The sequence below is a fragment of the Mastomys coucha genome, unplaced genomic scaffold (assembly GCF_008632895.1).
Source record: "Mastomys coucha isolate ucsf_1 unplaced genomic scaffold, UCSF_Mcou_1 pScaffold12, whole genome shotgun sequence".
Taxonomy (NCBI): Eukaryota; Metazoa; Chordata; class Mammalia; order Rodentia; family Muridae; genus Mastomys; species Mastomys coucha.
The window spans coordinates 626,329-634,787 of NW_022196894.1; the positions used below are offsets into that span (position 1 = coordinate 626,329).

The window sequence follows — 8,459 nt, forward strand, 5'->3', positions numbered from 1 at the left end:
AAGGGGTCTATTTCATCATTATGAATTTTTAGAACACTGGGACAAAGAGAAGATTCTAAAAACTTCCAGGAAATGGAACAAGAGGGAGAGAGGGAGATGGACACGGAATGGCTTCATATAAGGAACCAGTATCTGAATGATAACAGGTAATGCCCTTCCAGCACAGAGCTGGAGGCCAAAGGCAGAAAGCCATGCTTTCAAATCCAGAGGGAGACACCTGATAACCTAGAACTCTGTCTGCAAAGGCCACACTTGGAACTGAAAAGGTCTTCTGGTTAATGTGGACTTGTAAGACCCCCAAAGTCTTACCTCTAGGTGCGCTACCCCACAGAACACAAGTTGACAATAAGTAGATGCAATGGCAAGAGGTTTATTGGTCCAACGTGCGTGGGGTTGCTCAGCCTCGCAGGGAGAGTCAGTTCCGAGTTCAAGAAGCACACATCTTTTACATGCTCCTTGCAAGGGGGTTGAACAGCCATATCATGATTGGTTAGCAAAGCAGCAGCATATTTTTAAACTCATTGGTGAGCTATTATTAAGGCGGGAAACTTTGGCGGTAAGGTTATTGACAGTTTGTGATTTTTTCCTGGAATTCAGCACAGGGAGGGAGAGGGGTTATTCCAAGAACAGCTAATCTTATTTTTGCAGACCTTAACTTGGCCTGGTCATTTTGACCAACAGTTATTTTTGTTTTGGCGAATCTTTGCTTAGCCTGGTCATCCTGACCATCAAAACTTTGGTTTTACATTTTCAATCCACATTCCCAAAACTTTGTTTCTACATAACCCCATTTCTTTGGCATGGTTTTAATCTTAAAACCATAACTCGGTCTCATCGCTGGCCATGGGCCTGTATTGTTGTCTTAACATCATTATCTGCACAGTACTAACACATCCTCTAATAAAAGCAATCAAGCGCTTTAAAATGCAGGGGCCAAAAGTAAGCAATAATAGGAGTATAATCAGTGGTCCTAAAAGAGTGGAGATCAAAGTTGTGAACCAAGGGGAGGAATTGAACCAGGTTTCAAACCAACTTTTGTCTTGAGCTCTTTCTTTTTTTCTTTGTTCTAAACCCTCTCTAATCTTATCTAAATTGTCTTTGACTCTTCCTGAGTGGTCTATATAAAAACAATGTTCTTGCCGGGCGGTAGTGGCACACGCCTTTAATCCCAGCACTTGGGAGGCAGAGGCAGGCGGATTTCTGAGTTCGATGCCAGCTTGGTCTACAGAGTGAGTTCCAGGACAGCCAGGGCTACACAGAGAAACCCTGTCTCGAAAAACCAAAAAAACAAAAACAAAAAAACCAACCTTCTTCTTTTAGTGCAGGACACAAGCCTCCCTCTTTAAGAATTAGCAGGTGTAATCTTCTCCTATTTTGAAGGACCACTTCTGAGAGGGAAGTCAGGGATTCTTGAAGGTCAGCTAAAGTCTTCTCTATTCTCTCTCTATCTAAATCAATAGCAACTCTTAGTTCTCCATAGGCCTTATGCAGTAGGGCAATAGCAGATGTTCCTGTAGCTACCCCTGCAGCTCCTAAGCCCAGTACCAAAATGACTGCCAGGGTAACCCCCAACTCTCTTTCATGCCTTACTAAACTTCCAGCCTCAGGATCCCAGTAATTCAATACATCTTCATAAGCAATCTAGGCACTATCTGGACCAAAACACAAGTCGGAGGAGCCGTCTTCACATGGGATGCACTGATCCAAGCAGCTATTCCATCCACCTTGACAGTTGTTGGGGTGGTCAGCAGCACTAGGTATGGTCCTTTCCGGCGAGGCTCAAGTGTCTGGGCTCCATGTCATTGCACATAGACTGAGTCTCTGACCTGGACTGGATACGAAGCAGTAGGTGTGCCAGGTTCATAGGCTTCGGCCAACTGCGACCATACTTCTTTCTGCACCAGTTGTAGTCCTTTTAACCTAGCATATAAGTCACTGTTACTGTGGCAAGTGGATTCGAGTATGTCCCCCAACACTGTCAGGGGTGCGGAGGTCCTGAACAGGATCTCAAAGGGAGTCAAGCTGAAACGGGAGGGGGTACTTCTAACTCGGAAGAGGGCCAAGGGAAGGAGCACCACCCAGTCTGTGCCAGTCTCCGTGGTCAATTTGGTCAAGGTCTCTTTTAGAGTCCTATTCATCCTCTCTACCTGTCCTAAACTTTGAGGTCTGTAGATGCCATGTAATTTCCAATCGACCTCTAAACACCTGGCCACCCCCTGACTTACCTTGGCAATGAAAGCAGGGCCACTGTCTGACCCTCTTACCTTGGGTACCCCAAACCCAGGGAAAGTTTCTTCCAGTATTTCCTTGACGACTACCGACACCATCTCTTGTTTGGTGGGGAAGGCTTCTACCCATCCTGAAAAGGTATCTACAAACACTACCAGATACTTGTGGCCATATTTTCCTGGTTTTATCTCAGTGAAGTCCACTTCCTAGTAGGCCCCAGGCTTATCTCCATGAAGCCTTGTGCCAGAGTCTACTTTACTCCTGTACACATTTACTTTTTGGCATGGCACACAGTCATGAACAACTTGCTCCCTCGGGTATTTTAGCCCTGGGACATGATATTTGGTTTTCAAAATGGTTTGAGTCAGTTTACTTACCCCCAAGTGGGTCCATTGATGCATTTGCTTGATCATTGTCTTAGCTGATTTCTGAGGCAAGATTTTCTTTTTCTCAGGTGTATGCCAAATGTCTGTTTCCTGGCTAACCAATTGTCACAGTTTTTTGTTATGAGTGCCAGGTCTCCAGCAGTATATTTGAACTTTGGATCTGCCTGGCTGGAGTCCTTTAATACCATCACGGGTGCTGTATCTGCAGCTACAGCCCGAGCTTCTTGATCAGCCTGGTTATTTCCTCGGGCCACTAGAGAGTTTCCTTTCTGATGCCCTAGTCAGTGAATGATACTTTCTATTGCAGGTCTCATCAGAGCCTCAAGCAGCGCCAGGATCTCAGGCTTGTTTTTGATTTCTTTACCTCCCAAAGTCAGGAGACCTCACTGTTGGTAGATCGCGCCATACACATGTGCAGTGACAAAGGCATATCTGCTATCAGTGTAGATATTGACCCTCTTATCCTTGGCCAGTTCTAATGCCTTTGTGAGGGCAATAAGTTCAGTTTTCTGGGCAGACATCCCTTCAGGCAAGGCCTGTGCCCATATAACATCATGCCCATCAACTACTGCTGCTCCTGCTTTTTGTAATCCTTCCTCTACAAAGCTGCTTCCATCTGTGAAGCATGTAATTTCAGCATCTGAGAGAGGGTGGTCCAACAGATCTTTATACCAACCGTGAGCCCCAGCTAATACCTGCTTACAGTCATGGATGGGAGGCTCCAGGTCTAGATCTGGCAACAATGTGGCAGGGTCTGATAATGTGTCATGGGAGTTTCTCAGCCACAAATAGATGGAAGGACTTAGTCATGTCTGGGAGACCCAAAGCTGGGGCTGGCATTAGGGCAGTCTTAATGGCATCGAAAGCCTGTTGTTCTTTGTTTCCCCATTCGAAGAGCTGTTTATCTTTGGTGAGGGGATAATTCAGTAAAACCCAGAATCCACAGTCTACAGAAGCCTGCAGTGCCCAGGAACTCTCTAACTTGTTTTGGACTCGTTGGTGGGGGAATATGAAACATAGTCTCTTTTCTAGCTTTGGAAAGCCACCATTGCCCCTCTTTTATTAGGTAACCCAAGTAACTGACCTGTTGCTAGCAGATCTGGGCTTTCTTAGCCGATGCTCCATATCCCAATTTTCCAAGCTCAGTGAGCAAGCATTGGGTTCCTCTTAGGCACAGTTTTCTACTGGATGTGGCCAGCAGGGGGTCATCCACATACTGCAAGAGGGTAACCTGAGGGTTTGAGGCTCTGAATGCAGCTAGGTCCTGGTGTAAGGCTTCATCAAAGATGGTAGGAGAGTTCTTAAATCCTTGGGGTAGGCGAGTCCACATCAGCTGTCCAGTCATCCCCAACTCAGGATCTTTCCACTCAAAGGCAAAGTACTCTTGACTCAAGGGGGTCGGGGTCAGGCAGAAGAAGGCATCTTTGAGATATAATACTGTGTACCAAGCCTGTTCTGGTGACAAGGTGCTTAAGAAGTTATAGGGGTTGGGTACTGTTGGGTATAGGTCACCTACACATTTGTTTACCTCTCTCAGGTCCTGAACCGGACAGTAGTTGTTGGTCCCTGGGTTTCTAACAGGAAGGAGAGGGGTATTCTAAGCAGATTGACATTTTCTTAGAATGCCCAACTAACGGAGGCGCTGGATATGAGGTCTTATCCCATCTCAGGCCTCCTTAGGTATAGGGTACTGCCGGACCGCTATGGGGGATGCCTGGGTTTTAAGTTCTACATGGACTGGGGGCTGATATTTAGCCTTTCCCATGCCTGCTGTCTCTGCCCAGGCCTCCGGGAACTTGGGGAGCCACTTTCTCATTTCTTTATCTTGTGGTCTTATGTACTCAATGAGTCTATCTATATTCATCTTCTAGTTTGACAATCAGAACTTGTATGGGCTCTCCTTTCTGTCCTCTAACCGCAGGCCCTTTGGGGAAGAAGTGGATTTGGACCCCCAATTTGGTGAGAAGATCTCATCCTAACAGTGGGTAGTAGAGACATACTGGTACTACGAGGAACGAGTACCTGGCCCATGCCTAGGTCCACTGTTCTTCGAGTAGTTCATGAATATTGCTTGCTTCCAGTAGCCCCTTGGGCCCATAATTTTTTGTGGGACAGGGGTTCATCAGTTTGCAACAGGACCTAGTGTTGTGCTCCCGTGTCCACCAGGAAACAGGTGGGCTTCCCCTCCACTTTGAGAGTTACCCTGGGTTCGGGGAGGGGGTCTGAACCCTGTCCCTCCAATCACTATCTTCTTGTACTGCCAGCATTCTGGGGTGTGAAGCTCCTTTCTTCTTTGGCTTTTTGGAGCATTCTCTTGTCCATTGCCCTTTCTCCTTGTAGTACGCATGCTGATCTTTAGCCAGAAATTCTCTTCTGTTGCCAGGTACTATCTTACTAGACTCTCACAGCTCCGTAGCTTCTTTCACTTCAGTGGCCAGGGTTCTATGAAGATTTCTGTCCTATCTCTTGTCCTCTTTAGCTCTCTAGCCTCTTGTTTTTTCTGTCTCCTTTCCTCCTTCTCTTCCTCCATTTCTCTGTTATAAAACACTTTCTCGGCTACCTGCACCAATTCCCTCAATGACTTATCCTGCAACCCTTCTAACTTCTGTAGTTTTCTTTTGATATCTTTGGCTGACTGGTCTATAAAGGTTACAGTGACGGTACCCTTATGTTCTTCTGCTGTGGGGTCATAGGGTGTAAACTGATGGAACACCTCCATCAAGCATTCAAGGAATGGTGAAGGAGATTCAGTCGGTCTCTGGACGGTCCCTGGTCTCTTACCTTGGCCAAATTAGTGGGGCATGGTGCTGCCCCCCGGAGACCCGCCATTAGAGTCTGAAGGTAGACCTTCAGGTGTTCCCTACCTTCAGGAGCGTTCAAAGGCCTAGTAAGGGGAAACCCAGCAACTATCTCATTGTGCAGAAGGGAGGGCCTCCCATCCGGTCCAGGTACTTTCTTCCTAGCCTCAAGGAGGATCCGTTGCCTCTCTTCCATTGTGAAGAGATTTGGAGCAACTGTTGGCAGTCATCTCAAGTCGGTTAGTAAGAGAAGAGAAGAGAATCCAAAAGATTAATCAAAGCCTGGGGGTTCTCAGAGAAAGGAGAGTAATGGGTTTTCCAGTTGTAGAGATCAGATGAGGAAAATGGCCAGTACTGGAGAGGTTGATTGTCATGATCATCTGGGAGGCCATAGGCCCAAAGGGGTAAGATGGGGGTAGTAGTATCAGGGGTCCCTGCTCCCCTACTCTGTGTCCCAGCTGCTGGGCCCTGCTCTCCAGTTGCGCCTGATGCTGGCCCCTGGGGAGATGTTGTGGGCTCTAAGGCAGCTGCCCCTCCTGCCACTGGGGGCTGAGTAGGGGGGTAGTAAGGAGGGGGGTCTAAAAGAAGTAGATCCATGTCTCCAGAGGGTAGGATCGCCTTCTTCTCCATCTCAATTTTCACAGCACAAACTCTTGACAGACTTGGATCTGAAAGCTAAACAAAAGGGTGAACCCACGAAGCGGGTAACCAGACCAAGTCCTCCCAGACAACAATATAGGGAACCTGGTCGGGGTGCCCCCCTGGTCCCCCCAAAATATTGTTTTAACCTCCTCTATCTTGTCGAAATGGGAGGAGCCCTCAGGTGGCCACTGTGTCTGGAAGGACGGTCACTCTGAGTCACACAAAGTCTGCCACTTTCCCTTCTTAACTTCAACAGACAAATTGTGTGCCCTTGCTTTAACGTCCATCCAGTGGTCAAGGGTAATAGTCAAAGGAGTAGAAGTTGTCTGTCCCATCATCTTGTCCAGGTAAATTGTCACAACAATACCACAAAAACTGCCAAGACAAGCAAGATCAGAACAGGGCATCCTAGACGCAATTTCCACAGAAGCCTGATACTGTTCATAGCAGAATCAGGCAGCAGATGAACCGTAGCTGCCACTGGGTAGAATAGGAACCCTCTGATCCTACCTCCCAGTGGGAATCTGAAGCGTCCTCCAGTTTCCCGTGGCTTGTGACATCCCAGCACGTCTGTCTGTCACAACTGTAAGAACCCCCCAAGGTCTTACAGCTACCATATATGTCTCACCCGAGACCTCCAGAACATGGAACTGGGGACTTGAACCCCAAGTTGAACTCACAACAATGAACACAGAAAAAATCAGGCAGCGGACATGAACAACATGAAGTAGAGGTCAGCAGACACAGAAAACACAAAACAGAAGTAATACAGACCTGCTCAAGCAGACCTCTGATCTCTTTACCAATTGTGGGTCCCAGGGAGTGATATCCCAGACAAGCCCCCAAATGTAACCCCTCCCCCCAAGTCTTACCCTAGGTGTGCTACCCTGTAAAACACAACTGATGATAGATCGATGCAATGGCAAGAGGTTTATTGATCTGACACATGTGGGGTTACTCAGCCTCGCAGGGAGAGTCAGCCTAGAGTTCAAGAAGCACACATCTTCTATACCCTCCTTGTAAGGAGGGTGAACAGTCATATCATGGTTGGTCAGCAAAGCAGCAGCATATTTTTAAACTCATTGGTGAGCTATTATTAAGGCGGAAACTTTGGCAGTAAGGTTATTGATAGTTTGTGTTTTTTTCCCCCCGGAATTCAGCACAGGGAGGGGAAGGGGGTTATTCCGAGAACAGCTAATCTTGTTTGCAGACCTTAACTTAGCCTGGTCATTCTGACCAACAGTTATTTTTGTTTTGGCAGACCAGGCTGGCCTTGAACTCAGAAATCCACCTGCCTCTGCCTTCCAAGTGCTGAGATTAAAGGCGTGCGCTACCACTGCCTGGCAGTTTTACATTTTCAAACACATTCCCAAAACTTTGTTTCTACAGACTTACAACTTGAAGGATGTGGAAGAAGCTAGAGGCAAACCCTGAGCAGGTCTATAGGGGATTTCCAGGAAAAATTAAGGTAAGACAGCTCCCCCAAAAGTGGGCAGAATCCAGCGATGGCCTAGATCTAAAGAGGTCCAGGGAGAAAGAGGGCTGTTTGCTTGTCTGTCTCTGCTACTGCTACATTCTTCACTGGCATTAGAAGCCAGCTTCTGCCGGTCCAACATAGACTGAAGACCAACGGCTCTCCAGAAATCTTTCAAGCCTTCAACACCTGTTGAAGCATCCAGCTTCATGGATGGGGAGTCATCTCATCTCAATCTCTCCTGTGTGACACAGCCACTGTTGGACAAACCTGTTGGCTGTAAGCCCTTCTACTGAACCTCCTCCTCCTTTAAAAATAATATAGTCTGTCAGTTCTGATCCTTTTGAACCCTGCCTAACACTGAGTGGGTGGAGAAGAATGGTCAAATCAGACTTGTAAATGTAGTAGTTTACCCATAGTGCTTTAGAGGTTACTACAAGATGTATTGCATTGAGGACACTTAGACAACAGAGGGCCCAGTACAACAGGGAAGCCAAGAAGGAATGGAAGTCCCCCAACTCCCACCTCCAAATGGATGTAGTTGGGTTTTTTCTTAAAAAAAAAAAAAAAAAAAAAAAAAGGAGTTAACTTTCGATCAGTTAACTTTGGCTCACAGTTCAGAAGGAACGGTCTCCATCACATCAGGGAAGACATAGCAGTAAGACTGGCTTCTATTCATGACATTTAGAACATGAGGTAACTGGCCATGGGGGCTGGCAGTCAGGAAGCAGTGAAGTTTTATTAGAAGCAGGGCTAGGCTAGCTGTAAAAAAAGAGAGAAAAAAGAAAGGATCATGCTGCACACGCAGCCCAAGCTGGCTTCTTTTGCTTTTGTTTGTTTATTTTGTTTTGTTTTGTTTTGTTGGGACAGGGTTTCTCTGTGTAGCCTTGGCTCTCCTGGAACTCACTCTGTAGACCAGGCTGGCCTTGA

The 8,459-nt window shown here is 46.9% G+C and overlaps 1 long non-coding RNA gene across 1 annotated transcript; it reads left to right on the forward strand.

Moving 5' to 3' along the window:
* The first annotated feature begins 66 nt into the window (after nucleotides 1-66).
* Nucleotides 67-7,877, forward strand: LOC116086279. The gene is made up of 3 exons (XR_004116856.1): nucleotides 67-146; nucleotides 7,445-7,523; nucleotides 7,647-7,877. It is a non-coding gene; the product is annotated as an uncharacterized LOC116086279 (long non-coding RNA).
* The last annotated feature ends 582 nt before the right edge of the window (nucleotides 7,878-8,459 follow it).